Source organism: Hyperolius riggenbachi, chromosome 1 (assembly GCF_040937935.1).
Source record: "Hyperolius riggenbachi isolate aHypRig1 chromosome 1, aHypRig1.pri, whole genome shotgun sequence".
NCBI lineage: Eukaryota > Metazoa > Chordata > Amphibia > Anura > Hyperoliidae > Hyperolius > Hyperolius riggenbachi.
This window is the reverse complement of record NC_090646.1, coordinates 592990125-593002715: the sequence shown is the minus strand read 5'-3', so window position 1 is coordinate 593002715 and position 12591 is coordinate 592990125. Positions and strand designations below refer to the sequence as shown.

The 12591-nt window shown below is 47.9% G+C and overlaps 1 protein-coding gene across 2 annotated transcripts in view; it reads left to right on the top strand.

Annotated features, from left to right (window-relative positions):
• The window catches only part of LOC137558409 (granzyme A-like), a 94392-nt gene that overhangs the window by 15405 nt on the left and 66396 nt on the right, over positions 1-12591 (top strand). The gene's annotated exons all lie outside the window — the stretch shown is intronic.

The following is a 12591-nucleotide window of genomic DNA, read 5'->3' as shown; positions in this document are numbered from 1 at the left end:
CCCCCAGTAAATGTGTTTCTTGGAGGCAGATAATCTGTGGGGCAAGTTTACGGATCTGGTCAAAGACGAGTTTTCTTTTAATAGCGTTATTTAAGCCTCTAACGTTCCATGAAAGTAACGAAATTTGAGTCACAGTGACAATTTTATCATATCAATAGGGCAGGATTGCTCACCATTTCTTCTTTTGAGACACTGCTGCTTATAAATTAGCCGATAGGGGGTCCACCAGACTAGCATCGTGTAAACAAACATAAACACAACAAAAAAACAACAACAAAAACTATACCACATCACTCACTTGATTTGAGTGTAAACCCTGAGTGTGAAGCGTAATAATTCTACTTCCTTTACCCCCCCACCCTACCCCCTGTCTTAAACTACAGAGAGTCTTGAGCCCTTAAAGGGACTCCGAGCTCTGAAAAAAAAGGAAAGTTGTACTCACCAGGGGCTTTTTCCAGCCCAGTGCTGGTCGGGAGGTCCCACGCCGGCGTCCTGGCTCCTCTCCTTCTCCCCGCTCCGGAATGGCTGGCAGGCCGCAGCCCGGGCGACACTCTCCCGAGTGTCGGGCTGCTTCTTCCGCATATGACGCGGATTACGTCACACGCCGGCCGCCTCGCATCATCACGGCGGCCGGCGTGAAAGTACTGCGCATGCGCGAACAAAGCGCGCATGCGCAGTACTTTCACGCCGGCCGCCGTGATGACGCGAGGCGACCGGCGTGTGACGTAATCCGCGTCATATGCGGAAGAAGCAGCCCGACACTCGGGAGAGTGTCGCCCGGGCTGCGGCCTGCCAGCCATTCCGGAGCGGGGAGAAGGAGAGGAGCCAGGACGCCGGCGTGGGACCTCCCGACCAGCACTGGGCTGGAAAAAGCCCCTGGTGAGTACAACTTTCCTTTTTTTTCAGAGCTCGGAGTCCCTTTAACTTTCTGATTAACTAGGGAAAAAAAAGGCCGCTATGTCTGGCACACTTGTGAATTAGTGGTGGATACCCTTCGCAACCATCCCCGCCCCCACCACACCCAGCAATCACTAAACTAGCGCAGTATTTGGGCTTGTATCCTAACCTCTCCCGATCCAGCCACCAGGGGAGTATAACCTATAGGTTGTTTATGTTGTGGCCCATCATTTAATATTTTCTCCCCCCTACTGTTCTGCCCATCTAGCTGTGTTCTAGGATTGTTATACTCAATTTTATCCATTTCCTTGCCCAGGAGAGGATGTAATCGTCTATGATGCAGTTTCGTGGGCTCATTAAAAAGGCCTGCCAGGTGAAATCGGCTGCATCTACAGAGGCACACCACTTGTTTTAGTAGAATGCCCGCGCTTGTAAAACAACAATGTGAGCTTGGCATTGTTTAGGATTTACCGCCGCTTGTGCAACCAGCGCATTCAACCAATATGTAGGAAAAACCAATGCTTATAAACAGAAGTTCAACATTCAGTGTTCCCTGAGAGTAGATGCCTGCAAGAGAAGTATTAGTAGCATATTTCAGTAATGTACATTTGCCTATACAGCACAATCAGAGGAAGGTCTTGTTAACTTAACGTAATCAACAAGATTGTTCAGCAACTATTAGCTTTCAGCTATGGGAAAAAGATATTTCAACCCAAGAGTTCAACCCTACTCAGATGAGCAAAAATTTAACATTCAGTGTTCCTTGCAGATAGATGCCTGCATGAGACATGTTAGTTACATATTTCAGTAAGGTATATCTACATCAACAGCACATTCAGGGGAAATCTCATTACTTTAGTAAACAAAATTGTCCAGCAGGTGCCACCTTTTAGCTATGAGAGAGAAGCACTGCCCCTCATAAACCCAGTCACCAAACTCTGCTTTGGAATGATTTAACAGGGAATTGTTCTGAGATTAAACACAGGAAGACCATCAGGTGTCACTAGTGAGCTGTAGAAAGTGTTTCATCTCTGTTGGAAATGCTGCTTGTCTTCAAGTTCAGTGACAGAAGCATTTAGATATGAGAAAAATTATACAGTGGGTTTAAAGCGGATCCGAGGTGAAAAAATAACTATAACAAGTGATTTGTCCTTATTTAGTTTAGTTAAGTTTGGATGGTTTACACAGTAAACTAGCTGCAAACAGCTTCATCAGTAAATACATTTTTTTTCCTGTTATACAATGAGAGCTGCCACAGGTAATCTTATCTTTATCTCCACACCTCAGACTGTGAAAACTCCACTCCCCTACACACCCCCTTCCCTCCCCTTGCCTCCGAAATCCCGTGCATGCTCAGTGTGTGCTGGGGCTGTCCTGTGTGAACATCAGACCTCATGTCAGTGCAGCTTACCGACCCCTGGCTTTCTGTTTTTATTAGGTGATATATATAAAAAATAGGCATTTGGAGGGTGTATTGCCCTAAAAAAATATGTCCAACAGGCACAAAAAGGAGGACATCAAAACTTGGTCTGGGATCCTGTCAGCCTGCTCTATATTTATGCATACATGCCCAGGTGACAGGACACTTCAGAGAGTTGTCCCCATAGATAGCAGCCCTCCTGCAGGGCTCATATCTCCCGGCAGCTAGGATAGGAGGATGTGTGACTACTAGGCTGGAGAGAGGGGGTCGTGGCTGCACTACACACAGTGCTTTTGCCAGGACAGACTTCCCCCACCCCCCTCCCTCTTTAGAATGAGGATCCATCCATCCATCCCCTGGTGTGTGTGTGTGTCAGTGTTTAGAAGCTGCCTCTCCTCCTCCATTTCAGCAGATCAGCGCAGCATAATAACTCCCCTGACTCCAGCGTGGAAGTCTTCTCTTATCTGCATTCCGATCATGTAACTCTGCCTCTGTGCTCTGGTCTTCCTGCATATCGGGTGAACTCACATGACATGCAGACCAGGAACACAGACCAGAGGCAGAGCTACAGGAGCAGAGTGCAGACAAGAGAAAACTTCAACGCTGGAGTCAGGGGAGTTACGCCACGCTGATCTCCTGGAAGGGAGGAGGGGCAGCTTCTGATACACATGCCGCGCTGATCTGCAGGTCTGCAAACAGAATAGCCAGCACAAGTAAGGGACACGCTGGCTTCCACCGCTACTTCTTTTACCAGCTTCCAGGTCAGATTTATGTGCTGTCACTGTGACCCTCTGACAAATGCTGCTGCTCACGCTACTATCGCGTGAGTTCAGCAGCCTTTAGACTTGAATCACCGCCTATGCCTCCTCCTTAGCCAGAGCCTCCTCCTCCCGATAATTAGGTCCCATGAGTGACTGCAGCCTGGGACAGAAAGCCGCGGCGTTTAGAGGAGCTGAGGGGGCGTGGCTTTCTGTTTTTATTAGGTTTTATTATATAATATAGAAAGAAATAGGCAATTATAAAGTGTAATGCCCTAAAAAAATGTCCAAAAGGCACAAAAACAGGGACTTCAAAACTTGGTCTCGGATCCACTTTAAATCCAATAGTTTCTAAAGGTAGTGCATTTTCAAAAAGATGAGTACATGATATCAGAGTTCAAAGCTACTTAAGAGCTCAGTCAATATTATATCTCACCAAATGTAGATCATTCCATCAAAGTCTGAATCAACACCCGTGAGCAAAGCTCTAAGAGGATTCCTTAACAGTAGCTGATCACTTATCTTGTGTCAAGACAAAAAGGGACAGTTTTAACCCCACAAGGCTAGCGCTTCCTATTCATTTCCAGAACTGGGATAGGAATGCCCTTTGCTTCCATCCAAGTAATTGCTTCAGCTGGAGTCGTGAAGAAAAGTGTCTTTCCTCTGTATTGAACCCTGAGCTTAGCAGGGAATTGCATATTGTACTCCACTTGTTTGGCTCTAAGGCCTGCCTTCACTGCCTGGAAGGAGATATGTAGCTTCTGCACCTCGGATGAGAAATCCTGGTAAATGGAGATTTTTATGCCATTATAGGAAAGGTCAGGGGAATTTCTTGCCTTGCGGAGTATGTCCACCTTATCTCTATAATTAAGCAGTTTTGCTATCATAGGTCTTGGTGCTGCACCTGGTTTTGGTGGGCCTCCAGGGATTCTGTGTGCTCTCTCTATAGAGAAGGTATGAGAGAGTTCTAGATCACTAATGGAGGATTTTATCCAATCTTCTAGGAATATTTCTGGGGTGGTTCCCTCTGACTTTTCTGGGAAGCCCACAAAGCGGAGATTCGATCTGCGAGACCGGTTTTCAAGGTCGTCCAGCTTCAGGCTGTGTGAGTTAGAAGTGGTATTAATGTCAGCTTGTGCTGCCTGCAGAGGCCTAATGGCATCCTCCAGGTCACTGATCCTCCTCTCAGACTCCACTGCCCTTTCCCTCATCTTCTTCATATCGTCCTTTACAAAGGAGAGGTCTGTCTGGAGGGTGTCTAATCTTGTTGTTAGGCTGAGTTGGAGAGCTTTTATAGCTTCTAGGAGATCTGATCTGCTGGGTTCTCCCTCCTCCTCCTCTGATTCCCCTCCATTACAGTCTGGGCCTGCTTCTACTTTCCTCCCCTCCTATGCTTTTTCCTCTGGCGGTCCCGATGACGAGGTGAGTAGTGTTGATCGAACACCCAGTTATTCGGGCTCGGGTCGGCTCGGGCGAACATGGTCCAGATGTTCAGGATATTCGGCCAAACACCGAGCCTAATGGAAGTCAATGGGGACCCGAGCATGCCTGCTTTGCAGGCCTGAAAAAACTTGGGTTGAAATAGTGTGGGGGGGGGGGGGGCATTTACACATAGATCTTAGGCTCAGGATAAAAGCAGGGACTCATGTTTGCAGAGCAGTGCACCAATTATACTTGACTGCCAATAAAGCAAATTATAAATGTTTTTTTAGGGGCACAACTGTTCCCAGCTGGCACTGAAAGTACAGGTTTTTTTTTCAACAATAAGCAACAGTAAAATTCAATAAACTGTGTTTTTAATGGGCATAACTGTTCGCAGCTGGCACTGAAAGTACTGGTTTTTTTTTTCAACAATAAGCAACAGTAAAATGCAATAAACTGTGTTTTTTATGGCCCAACTGTTCCCAGCTGGCACTGAAAGTACTGAAAGCACAGTGGCTTCTGGCAGTGGGCTGGCAGTGCCTGCTGGCAGTGGTGAGGCAGGGGCACTGTGGCTGCTGCCAGTGGTGAGGCTGGGGCACTGTGGCTGCTGCCAAATGCTAATGCCTGGCAGTGGTGAGGCAGGGGCTCTGTGGCTGCTGCTGCTGGGCCACTGGCAGTGGTGAGGCAGGGGCTCAGTGGCTGCTGTTGGCAGTGGTGAGGCTGTGGCACTGCCAAATGCCAATGCCTGGCAATGGTGACTGAGGCAGGGGCTTTGTGGCTGCTGCTGGGCCGCTGGCAGTGGTGAGGCGGGGGCTCTGTGGCTGCTGCTGGCAGTGGTGAGGCTGGGGCACTGTGGCTGCTGCTGGCAGTGGTGGTGAGGCTGGGGCACTGTGGCTGGCCTGGCTGGCAGTGCTGGCACCTAACCACTAGCTCTGTGTCCTACCTACCCCAAGCTAAACCCCAATGCGAGTGGCAGAGCCAGCCGGGTGTTCAGGTATTTATATACCCGACCATGTGACCCGCTCGGCCAATCACAGTTATGGTCACAGCCAGCTAGGCTATGTGACCATAGCTGTGGAAGAAGCATCGTTGCCGCTTATTGGCTGCCTGCTATGCGCCAATAGGCGAGGGGAGGAGACCGAACAGTGCAGCCGAGCACCATACTGTGCTTGACCCGAACAGGCGAATGTTCAGGGAATAATGAACAGTGCCGAGCACTGTTCGATCAACACTAGAGGCAGGGCCGGATTACCGACCAGGCAACAAAAGCAGTCGCTTGGGGCCCCATTCAGAGTCAAAGGGGCCCCATCAGCACATAAACCAGCAGTGCAGTAACTATGGAAAGATGCATATCATTTTAAAGCTCTCTTTCTCCTCTTTCCAATGATATATAAATGGTCGCCCTATGCCTTCTAGTTTTTAATATTTTCGCGATTGAAATCACGGCCACGGTTATTTCGATCGCGAAAATAGTGAAAACTAAAAGGCGTAGGGTGGCAGTTTATCTATCATTGGAAAGAGAGCTTCAAAATGATATGCATCTTTCCGTAGTTACATTGTATTACACAGGACGACTTTTCTCCAAAGTCGGCAGCTCGATTCAGCACAATGCAATGAAATATAAGGAACCCAGGGGGATATAATTACAAACATCATGCTGGTAGGTGTGAGGATGTAATTAATTAGTTGTAGGTATGCTTAAAGGCATACCCACAGGCACTGCTCGGAGTCCCTTTAAGGGCTCTGCCTCTGAAACAGGAGACCAGGGTTCGAATCTTGGCTCTGCCTGTTCAGTAAGCCAGTACCTATTCAGTAGGAGACCTTAGGCAAGTCTCTCTAACACTGCTACTGCCTATAGGGCGCGTCCTAGTGGCTGCAGCTCTGGCACTTTGAGTCCGCCAGGAGAAAAGCACGATATAAATGTTATTTGGCTTGTCTTGTCAAATGATGCCGCGCGCTGCTGATTGTCTTCAGAGCCAGGCTCTCCTCCTAGGTCCCCCTCCTGCTACTGTGCGCTCTGCCGCTGCCCACTCCTCCCTCCCTTCCCACAGAGAACCACAGCTGCAGCAAGAATGATAGCAGCAGATGGCAAACGCTCACTCACCTATTCATGATCCAAGCGATAGAGACCCCGTCATCTGAAACCCATCTATCTTTTTTACAGTGCAGCCGTTCGCTCTGAACTTCCTGATTCTCAGATCAGACAGGAAGTAGGAAGTAGTAATAGTAGTAGTAACAGAGCGGCAGCACTCTAGAGGAGACAAATGGGCTCCGGATGACGGGACCTCTATTGCTTGGATCGCAATAGGTGAATGTGAGTCATCTGGTGCTGTCATTCTCCCCCACTGCGGCTGCCTTCTCTGCTGGACTATCGTATTCACGGGGGTGGAGGCTGCATTGTGGCTGTCTAATTTGGGAGGAAATCGGTTGTTCGGTGGTGGGGGTGGTTATGTAATTCTGTCTGGGGAACGGCTTCCGGTTTGGCGGTGTCCAGAGCTTTCTGCTATTGCCAGGCTGGAGATGCAGAGGGAAAGTGCTGCTGCTGTGAGCCCCTGAGTGCAAATGTCCCAGCCATTCATCTCTCAGGGCTGGTGCACACCGAGCGGCTTTTTCCGCGTTTTCAGATCCGCTTGCGGCTGCGGATCTGCTTGGTTAATGTATCTCAATGGGGTGGTGCACACCAGAGCGGCAGGCGTTTTGCAGAAACGAAAAATGCCTGGGTGAGGCATTTTTTGGATTTCGGATGCGTTTCTGCCTCAATGTTAAGTATAGGAAAAACGCAAACCGCTCTGAAAAACGGCACTTCAGAGCGGTTTTGCAGGCGTTTTTGTTACAGAAGCTGTTCAGTAACAGCTTTACTGTAACAATATATGAAATCTACTATACTGAAAACCGCAGCAGCAATCCGCAAAACGCTAGCAAAACGCCTCATAAAAATAAAAAAAAGCGTTTAAAAATCTGCTAGCATTTTGCGGATCTGCTAGCGGGTTTTGGTGTGCACCAGCCCTCACTCTGAATTTTGCCGCTGCTATTCCCTGCATTGTGCACCCACAGAGGAAAGCGGGCTGTTGCCCATAGCAACTAGTAGCTTGGCTGCCCCTGTGTGTGCGGCATGTTGCTGTGCAGCTGCATCTTCTGATTCTACTGTATTACGACATGATGGGGGGCCAAAATCAGTTACTTTGCTTAGGGCCCCATTTAGCCTTAATCCGGCTCTGACTAGAGGTGAGGGGGCACCTAACCGGGAAGGTGTAAGTGAATAGTAAGGCGCAAGCTGCAGGCGTCCGGAGCACACGTAATATGGAAAAAAGAAATAGAGCAGCGCTGTGCTCATAAAAACACACCTCTTTTACCCGTCTGGCCCGACACCAGGGTTTCAGTCCCCATATACAGCTGATTAAACTAAGCCAATGCCACGCAAATAATCTATAGGCAATTGCCTGGCTAGTAGAATTTTGCTATCAAGGGAATTACTAGAAAATAGTTATTTATAGACCAAATAGCTGCTCCTCATTGACAGCAAACAGAGGGTCTTGACTTTATTTCTATCAAAAATACTGTTGGCTCTAAGTGGGTGAAAGCATAAAATGGGCATGGTCCATGATGGGTGTACAAGAACTCAAGAGATTGCTGGGGAAAGCTGTTGTGTACATGTATACAGTGTGCATGGATGCATTTGACAGGGGAAACGTTTATAAAACATCCCTGTAATATTCATACATATTTTTGTCATTTCTTTCCTTAAAGATACTCTGAAGCGAGAATAAATCTCGCTTCAGAGCTCAAAGTTAGCAGGGGCACGTGTGCCCCTGCTAAACCACCCCTATCGCGCTGCACAAAGGGGGTCTCTTCACCCCCAAACCGACCCCAGCACGACTTGGTCGTGCATTTGGTCGCTCCTGGAGGCAGGGCTAACGGCTGCAGCCCTGCCTCCAGTCGCGTCTATCAGCGGCGCATCGCCGCCTCTCCCCCGCCCCTCTCAGTGAAGGAAGACTGAGAGGGGCGGGGGAGAGGCGGAGATACGTGCTGACAGACGCGCGTGGGGCAGGGCTGCGGCGGTTAGCCCTGCCCCAATGCGGAAGCGCTCCCCCGCATTACGGAGGGGATTTGGGGGGACAGGGACCCTCGTGCAGCCGCGGGATAGCGGCATTTTAGCAGGGGCACAAATGCCCCTGCTATTTAGGAGGTCTAAAGCGAGATTTATTCTCGCTTCAGACTCTCTTTAACAATTAAAAAACCCAAGCTTTGTGAACCCTATGACCCCATATAGGGTTGTATTCCCCAGGGACATAGGAGTCCATCAACATAAGGCTCTGCCCCGACCTTTACTGGTCCACATGTCCAAAGCTATATAAACCTAACAAATACATGTTGTTTCAAATAATTATAGTGCACAAAGTTTTTTATTACAGTTAACAAAATATAAAAACTAAATTGTTCTTCCTTTTTCTGATCTGTACTATTCTATTTTCATCTTTTCTATGAGGGCCGGGGGTATTGAGCCTTACCCAGAAAAAAAAATGAGTTAGAAAGCTGACAATTGCAGGATGTATTGGCCTACTTGACTATATTTAATGATGCAAAAATCAACTACCTATGATTTTAACCTAACTTTTTTTTTAGTCCAAAGTGAACATGGCAACATCTCCAAAGAGGTTCAATGTAGAAGAGCATAGGACCATAATCAAGTTCATGTTTCTCCAAGGGAAAGGTTCAAAGCAGATTTAAGATGAAATGTCAAAAACTTTGGGTGCCTGTGGCCCTTCATATGCAACAGTTAAACATTGGGTTGTCAATTTTAAAACTGGCCATTTCTGTGTTAAAAGTGAGAAACCCAGTGGAAGGCCTGTCTCTGTCCCTGTCTCTGTCCCTGTCTCTGTGCCTGCAAATGTGAAAGCCATCTATGACATGATCATGGAGGAGCAGCCAATATCAGCCAAAAGTATTGCTACATATCTGGTAATATCACGTGAGAGAGTTGGTGACATTATCCAAGTGAAAATGATAAAGCTTGCCGCAAATTGGATCCCGAAACATTTGACAACTGAACCATAGAGGAGATGTGTGGAGACATCGCTGGCTGTTTTGGAACATTTTGCAAAAAATGTGTCAGATTATCTGGACAAACTGGTTACTGGTGATGAGACATGGATCTACTTTTATGATCCTGAGGTGAAGGAACAGTCTAAGAAATGGAGGCGTAGTGGTTCCCCCAAGCAAAAGAAGGTGTGTGCGCAAAGGTCAGTGCAGAAGCAAATGGCAACCATTTTTTGTGATACAAAGGGAGTTCTGCTCATGGGCTACCGTATTTTTCGGACTATAAGAAGCTCCTGACCACAAGCTGCACCTAGGTTTAGAGGACGAAAACCAGGGGAAAATATATGTATATATACTGTTGATCCAGGGATTTTATCTGATTCCCATCTGGAGTCAGGAAGGAATTTTTCCCTTTTGGGGCTAATTGGACCATGCCTTGTGGGGTTTTTTTCGCCTTCCTCTGGATCAACAGGGGTATGTGGGGGGCGGGCTGGAGTTGTACTTTGTACTGGTTGAACTCGATGGACGTATGTCTTTTTTCAACCAAAATAACTATGTAACTATATATATATATATATATATATATATATATATATATATATATATGTACTAAACCTGGTGCATCCATGGTGAATGTGCATCTTGTGAATTTTGCCCCCTTGTACCTCTTGTGTCCTCCTTGTGTCCTCCTCTGTCCCCCACGTGTCTGCCTCTGTCCTCCTCTATGCCCCTCTGTGTCCACCTTGTGTCCTCCTCTATGTCCCTTTGTGTATCTCTGTGTCCTCCATTTGACCCCTTGTGTCCTCCTCTGCATGGGCACAGTACAGGGAGTCACAAACATTGCATTGGGTTGGAGATTCATATTGGCAGGTGTTCACAAGTCAGGAACTCCCTGCATTTGGACTATAAGACGCAGTGACTTTTTTCCCCCACTTGGGGGGGGGGCAGTGAGTCTTTTGGTCCAAAAAATACAGTACCTCCCAAAATGGTTTAACCATCAATGCAACATATTACTGTTTTCATACCTTCCAACTTTTTGATATGAGAAAGAGGGACACTTAGGCCCGGTTCACATTAGCGTTCCCTGTCCGGATCTGCCTGATCGGATCCGGACCGTATACTGTACAAACGGAATGTACGTTCAGCATAGCAATGCAAAGGCTATTCGGACGTTCACACGCGTCCGTTCCGTACAGTACGGAGCCGGACCGGATCCGGACTCCGGACACTTTTCCAACATGCGCTATTTTTTGGTCCGGCTCATCCGGCCCACGCACCCGGACCGGAGCCTGACTGCACCATCCGGATAAAGAAAACCAATGAGAAACGGAAGCACAGAACACACTGGAGACAATACCGGACGTTCTACCCCACTTCCTATGAGGATTTATAGCGGCCATTTGGGATGGGGACACATGGGCCCAGCATAGCTGGAGTGGAGCAGCAGTGACACACGTGCTGGAGCTGTTTTGGCAGTATGTCGGAGGTGGAGGTGAGGCCTACAGCGGAGAACCTGATTCTACAGGTGCACCAGGTGCACCTTCTGCAGACCCCAACAAATTTTAAGGTATTTTGTTGTTGTTTTTTTTTCCCCCCCACGGATCCGGATGGCAGCCTGAAGCAGTCCTGATGCAAACGGACCGGATCCGGATCGGATCCGAAACGGAACCGTACGGTTTCGATCCGGATCAAGTCCTGAATGATACGATCCGGATCCGGTCCATTTGCATGCCAAAATGCAAGTGTGAACAGGGCCTTAAGCCTGCCACACCCCTGGTCACGCCACCGTCACACCCCTAGTCACGCATACCATAAAGATTTCATAAGAAAAATGTGTTGTTTTATAATTCAAACCACCAAAGCTCAGGCAAAACATCAAGAAAAAAAGGTGGAAGGTAGTTTGACAATGGCTTCTCACCCAGTGCAGGTGACAGTATTGCAAAAATGATTTCCTTAGGCTTTCAGGTGATCAGGGCCGGAATTAGGCCTAGGCCACCTAGGCCATGGCCTAGGCCACCTAGGCCATGGCCTAGGGCACCACAGGAGCAAGGGCACCAAAGCAGAAAATTAAACTGGTGCAGCATTTGCAAGCTTGCGGTACTCTGCTGCTAGCCACCTGTGCAGCAGCCACCTTGGTCTCTGTGCGCATTGTGGCTGGTGGCTATGGACTTGGGCAGCATTGGAGATGGAAAGAAAGAGGAAGCTTCTGCACTGGAGACGAGTGGATAAATGAGTGACACTGATGGCTGCTGCGGTGTGACGGCATGCTGGCTACCTATACTGAAAGGGGGGTGGGGAAAAGAGGGATTAAGGGAGTCATCTGGCTACCTATACTGGAGGGAAAGGGGGGAGGGTTAATCTGGCTACCTATAATGGGGGGGTCAAAAGGCTACCTATACTGGAGGGAATTGGGGAGGGGTCATCTCACTACCTATACTGGAGGGAAAGGGGGGAGGGTTAATCTGGCTACCTATAATGGGGGGGTCAACAGGCTACTTATACTGGAGGGAATTGAGGAGGGGTCATCTCACTACCTATACTGGAGGGGGGCGGCTGGTGACAGTGGCCTTGGGCGGTAAAGAGTACAAATCCGGCCCTGCAGGTGATACTCCATGCACCTTAACCTAGTACCTTCTGACTACCATCTGCTCCCCAATCTCCAAAAAAACATTTAAAGGGACAAAAAACTGGGGCTTTTTTGGAGGTATCTAATGCTGCAATTGAGTGGTTACACCAGCAGTCAGAAGAATTCTATTTGCAGAGGCTTAAAAAGCTGTAGGACAGATGCTGCGAGTGCATGGGCATCCTGGGGAATATGTTGAATAATGCGGCAGTTACAGCTCTCTAGCTAAATTTTTTTCTGGATTTTAAGGCTCAATACTTGTCAGCTCCCCGAGTCCCCATTATTTTTGTTCTACAAATTGTGCTATTACTAGCATAATTTTCTTCTAAATACTTTTTTGTAATTTAAATGTTCTCTAAATCTTCTTTTTCTTCTTCTTCTTCTGTTTTCTGTCTTCTTGTAATTGTCATCTTGTTAAGCTTGATAACAGCCCT